Source organism: Arachis duranensis, chromosome 6, assembly GCF_000817695.3.
Source record: "Arachis duranensis cultivar V14167 chromosome 6, aradu.V14167.gnm2.J7QH, whole genome shotgun sequence".
NCBI lineage: Eukaryota > Viridiplantae > Streptophyta > Magnoliopsida > Fabales > Fabaceae > Arachis > Arachis duranensis.
Window position 1 is genome coordinate 93,368,334 of NC_029777.3, and position 262 is coordinate 93,368,595.

A 262-nucleotide genomic window follows, 5' to 3' on the forward strand; every position below is an offset into this window, starting at 1 on the left:
TAGATGACATCTTTAAAGATGTTCAGCCTGATCTGGAGGAACTAAAGGAAATAAAAGAAATTCTGAAAATCCCTCAGGAAGGAGATAAGCCTCCTAAAACCGAGCTCAAGCCACTTCCACCATCCCTGAAATATGCATTTCTGGGAGAAGGTGACACTTTTCCTGTGATCATAAGCTCTGCTCTAAATCCACAGGAAGAGGAAGCACTAATTCAAGTGCTAAAGACACACAAGACAGCTCTTAGGTGGTCCATAAGTGATCT